The sequence below is a fragment of the Benincasa hispida genome, chromosome 5 (genome assembly GCF_009727055.1).
Source record: "Benincasa hispida cultivar B227 chromosome 5, ASM972705v1, whole genome shotgun sequence".
Classification (NCBI taxonomy): Eukaryota; Viridiplantae; Streptophyta; class Magnoliopsida; order Cucurbitales; family Cucurbitaceae; genus Benincasa; species Benincasa hispida.
The window spans coordinates 26,203,089-26,215,409 of NC_052353.1; positions in this window are offsets into that span (position 1 = coordinate 26,203,089).

A 12,321-nucleotide genomic window follows, 5' to 3' on the forward strand; every position below is an offset into this window, starting at 1 on the left:
ACCTCCTGCGTCAGTGGTCCCGCTCTGAAAAGCTTATTTTTCCTACCATGGGTTGGTGGAAACGTCTGCTCTGCTCCACATTCAATTTGTCAGATCGTACAACAGAAAAGCTGTACAATTTCAGAAGTCCTTGCGAATACGTCATTCTTTTCATCTATGATTGATTGCCACATGCGGTGTAATTGCATTGATTTTTTTATCGATTGCTGAATGCGTTGCAAATGCGTTAATCGTTTGCATCCATGATCGATCGTCACATGCGCTGCAATTGTGTTTATTCTTTTTCGTTCTCGTTTGACCGTCGCATGCAGTGTGAATGCATTGTTCTTTTTGTCCTCGAGTGATCGTCGCATGCGGTGACCTATTTCCTGAAAAACAAATACTTGGACATTTTATTTTTCCATCGCAATGGGGTTAGTGGGTGTGCTTATGACACTTTACAACTTTTGCATTTGTAAGCCAATTTCTATACGGTCGACACAAGTTATCAATTTTTCCACTTGAAGGTGGGGTGGCTTCTCCACCCGTGGTTGTAAGTATTGGAGAAAGGATTATTCTTTATAAAGTAAACAGATTGTGGATTCATCGGACACTCTTCCATTGGATGGGTTTCTTCACAAGTGGCACAACTTACGCTCGTTTGATCGATTGTGTTGACCTGCCCCCTTTGCGTTCTTGGGCTATTGACTACGATGCCTTGTATTAGATTCATCATCGCATTCATTTTGTTTTGTAGGGATGTGATGGCTCCATTACTTGCATTACTATCTTTAATTCTCAGTCGTTGATCGCTTTCTCTCCAGTCTTCGTGATTCTTCGAAATGCGATCAAGTATATTTTTAGCCTCATCATATGTTTTATCAAGTAGACCTCCAGTTGCTGTCGCATTGGCAGCCATGTGCAATGTAGGGTTTAAACCGTGATAAAAAAATTTCCATTAGGAGACAATCGAGTAAGCCATTGTGCGGACAATCTCGCACCAGTCGTTTAAACCTCGCCCAGGCGTCACTGAGCAATTTGTCATGTTCAAAATTTGTAATCAACTTCCTCCTTCTTACGTTCTCTATCGGGGGGAAGTACTTCTTCATAAGTTTCTCTACTACTTGTTCCCATGACGTGATCTCCCTTGGTTCGAGAGAATAGACCCATTTCCTTGCTTGGTCACATAATGAAAATGGGAATAACGTTAGTCGAACCTTCTCATCTAAGATGTTTGGGAACACAAAAGTATTGCAAATTTCAATAAAACTCCGTAGATGTGCGTGCAGATCCTCGCCACGCCTTCCACCAAACTGTTCGACAGTCTGAATCATGTGCAGCATAATCGGCTTCATCTCGAACCACGATCCATCCAAGGCTGGCCTCATGATTCCTGGTGAGAAATCATAAAGGTTGGGCGATGCATAGTCTCGAACGGGTTTATTGCGGTCATTCGCCAGGAGAATGGGGTTTTCCATGATATTATTTGCGTTCGGTGCTCTGTCTTCCGGTTGCTCTGCCATGTTGGGATTTCTCTCTTGTTGTTGCCGGTGGTTGTTTCTTCTTATTCTTTTGAAAGTTCTTTCAATCTCTAGGTCGTAGTTGGGCTCAGGAAGTTGTCCTTCGCTCATACAACGCTCGCTTCTTCCCTTACCAAAGGAGAAGTAGTGCACAGAGGTTGAAAGCTGCAAAGAAAATAAAAAAGTTACCGTTAGCACAATATGTACTGCCATAGTCCCCGGCAACAGTGCCAAAAACTTGATGGCTTGTGAATGTGATGAAATAATGATATGAGATTGTGGTGGTGAACTATGCATTGCATATGAAAGTTTTCCTAGTAAAATCCAGGTATAAACCTTACTAGGTTTCCTGTTAAGTCCAGGGTCGAACACAGGGACTATTGAGACAATATTTGACGATAAATTTTAATTCCTTTTCGGTGACAAAAGTAATAAGTTGGTTGGTATGTTGTTTAAAGTATAAATCCTATGCGGCAGAGTTGAGTAAAGAGTTAATGACAACGAAAGTTACAATGAGTATGTGGGGAACGGGTTGAGAAGGGCTTTATCTAATATTTCCTAAGATTGCATTCAAGTTATGCGATCATGCTACACACACACAACAGAATGTCATCTCTCAATGCAAATGCCATAGTTCGTAATTTTAGGACGCATGCGATGTATATGATAATGTCTATAGGACTTATGTCTAAGCTTCTATTCTTGTCTATGCGATGATAAATGATACACACATACACAAGGCGACCGCGTACTATTATATCCTATTTCTAGGATGCATGCGATGCATGATAGCAAATAGAACTTATCTCTAAGCCTCTATCTCTTGCTTATGCGATTCTAATCTGACTTTCTCAAGCCTAGATTCTAACCCGACTCTCTCAAGTCTAGGTTCTTTCTTTAGACTACTATCTCAAGTATCTTTAAAGGGTGATGGACGCATACATAAGACAAGATGATCGCATAAAATGAATATCTTAGGTCATGCTAGCTAAGTGCTTCTCAACCCATTTGGAAGTTTACTTACTCATGCGCAATGTGAAGAGATTGAATAGATGTAGAGATACAAATTCCATTTTCTAAATAAAATCAGAATACAAAACGATAATGGAAAGTAGGGATAGGAAGCTCAATAGCAATGTCTTGCTCCCCGATGCTTTTACACTGTGTTTTACTCTACTCTGCCCAAAAGAATGTTCTTGCTTTCATAAGTGTCAGCCCTCTCTCCGTTCCCAGCGCTTCCTGGCAGTCTCTTGAGCTAACCAGGAATGATCTTTTGGCATCTTCTTTCTTCACTCGTCTTCGCCTTCTAAGTATAAGAATTACAAACTACGGCTATCTATGATTTATCTCTATGTATATGGCAAACTATATATATTTCGAACTAGCAAAATTGCAACTCGGAACTAGAACTATTTTCGAACCCGTTTAACAGTGGAGACCTTCGGTATTTATAGAGCTTCAAGGTGAAGAAGCTTTTCTCTCAAATGATTGCAATGATGGGAGGTCATTAAATCTCTGTCTGATGCGCCGATTAATGGTCACCGAAAAGTTGAATGTACTTGCTACAGTGTGTCGTTAACGGCTTGTCAAATAAATTCGGATTCGACTGTCATCAGCTTTTTGTCCCATCATGATTTATTGAGCTTTCACCTTGATGCGTCGTCTTATTACGGCCACCTTCTTGAGTAGATCTTCGCGAGTGCATACGATAGCATAGCTTTGCGGTCGCAATCTTCTATGCGCTCGGATGCCGAATTCCTTGGATCGCAAATTGCTTTACGCCAAACATTTTCCTGCATAAAATAAGTAAATTAGCTGCTTTAATGCGATGGGCGCATGCGATCGCAATGTTCTCAACTTAATGCTTTTGGACTATTTTGCATGTTTTTACCGTCGCATTCCTACATTGTTTTATATCTTCGCATTGTAATAATGTGCATTTCTACCCGTTATCACTACTCTGCTGAATGAGCTACAGGCTTACCAAACTATGCTGAGAACTAAAGGTCTGGAATCAGAAGTAAACGTTACTATCTTTGAGAAGAGAGGAACGTCCTCCGAAAAGCCAGATGTTGCTTCCTTTTCACAGAGTAAGAGTATTCCTACTAAGAAGATCAAGGGGAAAGGGAAGAGGAAACCCACTGGAAATAAAGGCAAGAACAATGCTGCAAACAAAGAAAAATGTTTCCATTACAACGAAGAAGGGCACCATAAGAGAAACTGCCCTCAGTACCTTGCTGAGAAGAGAGCATAGTTCCTGAAGACTGCTTGCTTAGCTTAATCAATGGGAGATGTTGTTGTTTGATGATAACCTTACTTTCTTTTGTTATCTTGTAAAGAACAAAATGTATATATTTTTGTTGTAAATGAAATGTTCAGTTTCGAAAATTATGTTTGTTCTATCTCATAGCAACTCCTGTTAAGAATTAAATTGTTAAAAGCCATTTGCAAATATTCAGATATTTAAAAACGGCTAGAAATCAATTAGATCAACGTATAGAAATATTGAAGATTGCTAGATTTATTTAATAAAGAATTATTGAATTAACACTCTTAACAAGGGTTGTTAAGATAGGTCAGATGCATCTTACTCAAAGAGTTGAGAGTACCTCAATGTAGTGGGAGGAAAGTATGACTTCTTGGTCATTATTGAGAATAAGGTGCATTCCCCATATAGTTTAATAAAAGACTATTGTACATTAACATGTTTACAATGATTCTATCGGCTAAAGTGTTTGAGAATCACATAGTAAGACTAGGAATACCAGATAAATAACCTAGGGCAAGTGGGAGAAATATTGGGTATGGGATACCGAATGGTAAACCATGGGTATGGGATGTCCTAAAGCGAGTGAGGTGTACAAAAAACTAGTACAAAACAATAAACTAGGGCACTAAGGCCCAGTACAAAAATCTCCCACTTGCCCTAGTCCATCCACGGGCGATCCCGTAGACCCATGCTCTGAAGGTGACCCTAAAAAATTGTGGTCGTGAGAGCTTTGTAAACGAGTCAGCAATGTTGTGCTCCGAAGCGATCTTGGTGTCTATCACGTCCTCTTCATGCACTATTGATAACTTGTAGAAATACAAGTTATTTATGTAACCTTATCTAGATATTGTGGCCAATAGTTAGTAAATATGCACCTATTGTATGAAAATTAGCCTAGTATTACAATAATGATAAATGTTTGCAATTACACCCACTAACACCATAAAGATGGAAGACAAGCCGAATTTTACTCTGTTTTGCAAGAGACCAAGTCATCGCTTGCGATAAAGGCTCACGGGAAACTGATCAACGCATCTCTGTCACATTGCGCCCATCAATCAACAATGAAGAGACGATTACGGCAATGACAGCGCAATGTGACAGTCGGTCTAGAGCTGTGTTTCAACCGCATGCTGTAATAAAAACAACAACACATGCGAACCTAAGATCGAAAGATGCAGCAGAGCACGTAAAAGCGGAGGATTGAGACACGTGTACAACTAACGATTGTGCAGAATTGACGGTCTGATTGCATAACAGAAGGAATAATATCCCTCCATCTTCGAAATTACCATAACAATCAAGTGGGGACTACAAGGCCGGAGTCAAAGATCTGTACCTATAAATACCTAATGGATTTCAGAGAAAAGGTATACTACTTGATACAAGGCTAAGTGCTGCTAGATTATAGAGAAAAGGATGAGTTGAATGCTTATGAGAAGAAATTTGGGAAGAAGACGAGATAAGGCCGAGAGGTGAATCTTAGATCTAATCTACCAAACACCCGATTGGAAGCTCTGTGCAAAGATTCCTGCTACTAGTGGAGCAAGCCTGAGAGAGAAGCTCTTCCTACCATTAAATCCATCCTACCCGGCAAGCATATCTCCATCAAATATGTGCCAAAACATTGGCACTTGTTTGTATCTGTTCTATTTCTTTCATCGTTGTATTTCACGTTCTCTTTATCTCTTCATTCACACACCATGTATCAAACGCTTAATAAAGATATTAAATGTGTCGATAGCTTTCATTTATCATTTTCTGTCTATTTTCGTTCACCCGTCAATCACTTTCTTCATGATATCTTCTTAATTCCCTGATAAGCAATGTGAATTGACCAAGTATTTAGTGTGTAATAGAGATATAAAATGCGTTTAGCTAAGGCATGCTAGACGGCATCTTCACCTGTGAGAGCAGAAGTGAAGATGCCATTCTAATCTATCAAGAGAAGGTCAGAAGAATGCATTAACTAAAACGAGTAGTACTTCCAGACATGGAAGCAACCTTGTGTTCATTACGTTAGTCTCTATTTCACCACAGACATGTAGGAGCTCGGCCGATCACTGAGAGGTGTACGCCAAGAGAAGAGGGGAACTGTATTTGTAGCTTCAATACAATTAAGAACTTGTGTTGTTTATATTACTTGTCTTTCTCTTTCTATTATGTTCATAAGACTTGTCGCCACATCCCACGTCTTTCAACAACTTTCACAGCCAGCCTTGAGCCGAAAATCTTGTACATGAAACTTGTATCTTGTATCATCTAGCTTAGGTTTACTATATTTTTATGTTATTATCGCATCTTTATTGCTTTCCTTTATTTTATTGCAATTTATATAACTGTACAAATACACACTTTTAAAGATTGAAAACCTGCTCGCATATATCATGAACGTACCACAATAACCTAAACCAGTCCCTGTGTTCGATCTCGGATCACATCGAGAAACTTGCAGTGGAATTACACTTGGTTCCATCGTAAGGAAAATTGTGACAATGCATGGCATATTACATGAACATCCATAATTAACGCATATTTAGAAGTAGTATCGCATCATTACGAGCATAGAACATCATACATCCTTAGCATCCAAATCAAGTCAACAAGTTTATGGCGCCAATGCCGAGGACTTGTTTAACGGTTAATGTTGAATATTTTCATGTTATGTGCAGGACAGATCTCTTTGTACTGACTGTTCAACGCGGAGAGCAGTCTGACGTCTTAAGAGTGCTGAAGTGATCTGGTAATTCTAAGAGGACCCAGAGATCAAGTGTATTCTTCGCACAGAGTTCATCAGGGCTAAACTAATTGGTGAAGAAGTATGGCTAAAGAGAATGTGGCACCTACTGGAAACCAGGGGGGAGATTTGCCAGTGCAAGATCCCATTTTTCTTGCTGCTGACCATGAGGGAATATGTGGCACCAGATTTCTATAATTTTTCACCAGGAATTTCAAGACCAGTAGTTGAGGGGAATACAAGCTTTGAAATAAAACCTATCATGCTTCAAATGATTCAGAATGTGGCACAATTCGGTGGATTACAGGGAGATGACCCACACGGACATTTGACAAATTTTGTAGACATGTTTAGAGCATTCTCCATGTCTGATGTAACTCAAGAAAGTCTTAAACTATACCTATTCCTGTACACATTGCGGGAAGAAGCAAAGAGGTGGGCTCAAGCATTAGAGCCAGGCAAAATTAATGGATGGGTGTAGTTGGTTGATAGGTTCATGAATAGATTCTTCCTTCTGTCTGTCAACGCAAAAAGGCGGAGGGAGGGTTTGAATTTCGAACAAAAGGGTTATGAAACCTTGACCACCACCTGGGTGCGATTCCGGCAGTTAGTAAAGAACTGTCTGCATATTAGGATTCCTGATAGTATTTTGATGGAAACCTTTTACAATGGCCTAGACCAATCAACACAAGCAGTTGTCGTTTCCTCTGCAGAAAGAGGATTAATGAATTAAGTCATATACGGAAGCAAAGAACATATTGAATCATATATCGCGACATTCTGATGAATGGATTAATACTGGGCTTGAGATAAAAGGTCTGGAGCCAGAAAGAGTAGAAAGGGCTGATGTGCCAATAGACACAATGAGCGCATTGGTTGAGCAAATGACCACTATGACCTCGCTTCTCCAGATGGTGGTTAATCAGCAGAGAACTCTCTCTCAAGGAACAGCACAAGTTAATGCAGTTACTCATACGACCACAATGGATTGCACTCAATGGGGAGAGGTACATTCGGTAGATGTCTGCCCATGGAATCAACAACTCATATATGTTATTTATGATGAATCATGGGGCAACAACCACAACCTTGGTTGGGGGGGTCATCCAATTTTTGGTTTGGATGAGAATCTCAATCAGGAGGGCCATAGTTTCTATCAATTTAGTTATCAAGAGAATCGAGGCAACACTTCGGTCTTCACTAATCCGGATTGCAGCCTGTGACTAACTGTTCACATATGATACCTCTTACACCACCTCGTCACTGGAGACATCATTAAAACATTACATTGAAAAGAGCGAGGCAATGAGACAATCGCAAGCTGACTCTCTCAAAGAATTAGAAGATCAGATAGATCAGCTTACGAGGGAATTAAAGAAGAAAGCACCTGGTACACAGCATGGAAGCTCAGAAGTGTCAGCACTAAGAGGTAAAGAACAATGTCATGCAGTGACATTGCGGAGTGGCAGAACGATAGCCTCCATTATGCCGAAGGTACTAGATGCGGTAACAACACCAGCAAATTTAACTGTTGATGATGACCAATTACTAAATAACGGAAGAAGCCCCAGTTCAGAAGTAAGATCATCTACAAAAGATGAAGCTTCTCAAGACTTGAATTCTCTATCAATGCAACCTCCAACCAATAACATACAGCAAGCACAGGACCTCACCAAGCAGCAAAGTGAACAAGAAACACGGCGGGATCCTCCACCTTTCCCGTCTAGGCTAAAAAAGAAAGACGATAGCAAGCAATTTCAGAGGTTTCTGGACGTTCTTCGACAGCTACACATTAATATTCCCTTGATAGAAGCATTAGAGCAGATGCCGAGTTGTGTGAAATTTCTCAAGGATATTCTCGCCAATAAGAGAAAGATTGGGGAAAATGAAATAGTTGCACTAACATATGAGTGTAGCGCTCTGTTTCAAAACAATCTCCCTACTAAAATGAAGAACCCAAGGACTTTTACATTGCCCTGCACCATAAGAGAGAAGATGGTCGGGAACACGCTGTGTGATTTAGGGGCAAGCATAAATTTAATGCCCTTGTCAATTTTTAAGAAGCTGGATATCGACGAAGCAAGGCCAACCACGATCACATTACAGCTAGCTGATAGATCAATAAAGCTTCCGGAGGGCAAGATAGAAGATGTTCTCGTGGAAGTGAACAAGTTTATCTTCCTAGCAGACTTCGTTATATTGGATTATGAGGCCGATAGAGAAATTTCTATCATCCTGGGATGCCCATTTCTCGTCACAAGGCGAGTGTTAATCGATGTGCAGAAAGGAGAGTTGACCATCCGGGTTGATGATCAAGAAGTAAAATTCAACGTACTCAATTCGTTGAAGTACCCAGGAGATATAGAGAACTACCAATATATCGAAGAGCTGTGGGGAGAACAGTGGCACGAACCCCTGAAGGACATGGAAGAGGAGGACTTTGAAATCAGCACAATGTTGGAGGAGGATTGCGCTGCAATTCATGCTGAATCTAATTTTGAACCGCTCAAGTTATTTGAACGGACATCGCAGCACATTAAGCCATCTTTAGAAGAGCCACCTGTGTTAGAGTTAAAGTCGTTGCCAATGCACCTAAAGTATGCTTACTTAGGAAGTAACGACACGTTACCAGTTATCATTACTGCATCATTGAGTAAGGAGAAAGAAGATGCTCTCCTACGGATCCTAAGAAATAACGCAAAAGCATTAGGATGGACCTTGGCAAACATTCGAGAAATCAATCCCTCGTATTGCATGCACAAGATTCGTCTAGAAGAAGGAAAAAATGGATCAGTAGAAAGGCAACGCCGCTTGAACCCTACCATGAAGAAGGTTGTAAAGAAGGAGATAGTAAAGTGGCTGGACGTCGGTGTCATCTACCCGATATCTGATAGCAGTTGGGTGAGCCCAGTGCAATGTGTTCTGAAGAAAAGGGGGATGAGAGTCATCACTAATGACAAGAATGAACTAGTTCCCACAAGGACAACAACGAGGTGGAGAATCTGCATGGATTATAGCAAGCTGAATTTGGACACTAAAAAGGACCACTTTCCACTCCCGTTCATTGATCAGATGTTAGACAGACTTGTGAGGAATGAATTTTTCTACTTTCTTGATGGCTATTCAGTGTATAACCAAATAGCAATTTTGCCAGAGGACCAAGACAAGACAACCTTCACGTGCCCATTTGGTACGTTCGCATTCCGACACATGCCATTTGGACTCTGTAATGCACCAGGCACTTTTCAACGATGCATAATGGCAATATTTTCAAATTACTTAGAGGAGTCAGTTGAGGTATTATGGATAATCTACCTCTTGAGTCGTCTTAGGACACATTTCCTTAGACAATGTAACTCCATGCTTAAAAGGCAGTAGGCCCCTTTTGGAGTTCTGCATCGAGTACTTGAGCAACATCTTGCATTTTGTTCTCCCAATCTCGAAATATCTGTATACCAAGAACAAACTGAGCCTCTCCCAAATCTTTCATTTGGAATTCGGTTTCTAGCCAGTTTTTAACTACAGTCAGTAGTCCTACATCATTCCCAATGAGTAGAATATCGTATACATACAACACAAAACTACTAAACTGTTGATGATTTTCTTGTAGACACAAGGCTCATCAACGTTTTGGTCAAAGTCGTACGATTTGATCGTAGTATCAAACCGAATGTTCCAAGATCGAGACGCTTGTTTCAGCCCATAAATGGACCGATTCGGTTTGCAAACCTTTTTCTCTTGACCTTGGGCTATGAATCCCTCGGGCTGCACCATATAAATGGTCTCTTCATGATTACCATTAAGAAAGGCAGTCTTGACGTCCATTTTCCATATCTCATAGTCATAATAAGCGGAAATGGACAAGAGGATGCGGATAAACTTTAACATGGCAACATGCGAGAAAGTCTCCTCATAGTCGACTCCCTTCACCTAGGTATAACCCTTTGCCACAAGTCTAGCCTTAAAGTTTGCACCTTCCCATCAACACCCCATTTCCTCTTGTAGATCCATTTGCAACCTATAGGTTTTATCCCATCAGATTGATCTACAAGATCCCATACTAAGTTGAAGTACATCAACTCCATCTCAAGATCGATGGCTTTGACCCATTCATCCCGGTCAACATCCTCCATTGCCTTCTGATAACTTGTAGAAATAAAAGTTATTTATGCTGTTTTATTTAGATATTGCACCAAAGAGAAAGGAAAGTTGCGTCGCTAGTATAAAAATTAGCTGAGAAATACAAAAATTATGAAATATCATAAACGCACCCACTAACACCATTGCGATGGCAAAATAGAATGTTTCAGTCTCTATTTTGCAGGAAATAGAATGTTTCAGTCTCTGTTAATGGCTCGAAGACAAAATGTACAACGTATCTACATCACATGTGCCCATCAATCAAGAATGAAGAGATGATCAACACAATGACGGCGCATGCAACAATCGATCAAGAGCTTTAGCGATCAACGCATTTGAACTGCATGCGGTAATAAAAAACAACACCGCATGCGGCGATAGATCGAAGATGTGAAGAGCAACGCATTCACGGGCGATTCTAACAAGTGTACAACTTTTTTTGTGCAATTCTGATGGATTGACCGTGGCACATAAAGGAATTTTCCATTACGCCATTGTAGGAATTACCATAATTAAACAGTGGGAACCACAAATTCAAAGAGCCAAGGTCTTGCCTATAAATAGCTTCTTCAAATTCACTGAGAGATACACATATACATACATATAGAGATACTCATACAGAGATATACTGATATTGAGAGGGGAGAGAGAAAGGCTGGTCTAAAGCGACTTTACAGAGTAAATCCGGGAGAATTATGAGACAAGGTTGAAAAGTGAGTCTCCGAGCAAGGAATTATTCTGATTCTCGAAGCTGAAGCTCGTGCACAAGGTCAATTCTACTGGGAAAGCAAGCCTGAGAGGGAAGCTTTCCTCTCCACCACATCCATATGCCGGCAAGCACAAGTCTCCAATCGGGATCTGTGTCAAGACGTTGACACTCTTTCCGTATTTGTTTCTATTCTCTAATTCATCTTCTGTATTCATCTTCTTTAATCCCTCATTCAAAAACATGTATCAAACGCTTAATTTTAGAATTAAATGTTATCTTCATCATCGTTATCATCTCTCTGTCTCTTTCTATACATTTATCATCCATTTTCTCCATGATGTGTTCCTAATCCCTAGGAAAAATAGCAAGAATTAAGCGAGTGAGTTAATCTGTGTAAAGGAATCAATTCAGTTTAGTTAAAGAATGCTCGACGACACCTTCACCTGTGAGAGCAGAAGTGAAGATGTTATTCCGCCTATGGAGAGAAGGTTAGAAGAATGCGTTAACTAAAGTGAGAAGTATTTCCAGAGATCGAAACAACCTTGCGTTCATCACGTTCATCTCTGGTTCACCATAGACGTATGGGAATGCGATCAATCACTAAAAGGTGTACGCCAAGGTAAAGCGGAACCTTAGTTGTGTCCTTAACACGATTGACGAACTTTCGATGCTTTTACTCTTTACTCTTTCTCTTTCTGGTTCATTCATAAGACTTGCCATCGCACCCATAGATTCTTTTGTACAACTTCACAGCTAGTCCTCGACCCCTGTATCATGTATCATGTATCATAGTAGTTTAGGAATTTACTTTATCAATGCATCTTTACTTTACAACGTATTTTACTTTATCAATGCATTTTTACTTTTAGCGCAATTTATATTTCTGTACAAACCAAAATTCTTTATTCATTATTAAAACCGGTCGAATGTATCGCATAAGTATCCACTTTAATGACAACAATCACCG